General features: G+C 33.7%; 1 protein-coding gene across 1 annotated transcript in view; it reads right to left on the reverse strand.

The window, feature by feature from the left end:
* Window positions 1–323: 323 nt before the first annotated feature.
* The window catches only part of LOC119592702 (neuronal-specific septin-3-like), a gene marked incomplete in the record, with an annotated part of 40,343 nt that continues 40,179 nt past the window's right edge, over window positions 324–487 (reverse strand). Inside the window, 1 exon segment of the mRNA XM_037941631.1 lies at window positions 324–487.

Below are 487 nucleotides of genomic sequence, written 5' to 3' on the forward strand. Positions count from 1 at the left end.
TCCCTGTATCAGATATACATCATAATCGAAATGTGAATAGCAGATATGTAATGGTCATTACATTAAATACAAAATTTTAATAGCTTTTACAACAAGACCAGCCTTGAGCACTTCGACTATGCCATTAAAAAGGCACACTTAATGATACAAAAAACTGGAAGATGAACGGGAATACCCACTGTCTTGACAAACTTGGAAAGGCGATTTAATGTCATTTAGAGAGAAACTTTAACTGAGATCATTAACCATTTATAACGCTTTCAGTCCCTACTTGATCAATATATAATCATTTATGCTACTAACTTTTCTCGGGGGTTTATTTCATTTTTCTTCGTTACAACCAACATTCTGGTGGTACAAAAACTGAACAGAATACCTTTGAAGACTGATAATTACATTCCCTTAACCAGTCCAAATAAGGCACACACATGTAAAGTTAGCTTCTCTGCTAGATAATAGAAATGCACAAAAGATATGAGAGTTATGT

Source organism: Penaeus monodon, chromosome 30, assembly GCF_015228065.2.
Source record: "Penaeus monodon isolate SGIC_2016 chromosome 30, NSTDA_Pmon_1, whole genome shotgun sequence".
NCBI lineage: Eukaryota > Metazoa > Arthropoda > Malacostraca > Decapoda > Penaeidae > Penaeus > Penaeus monodon.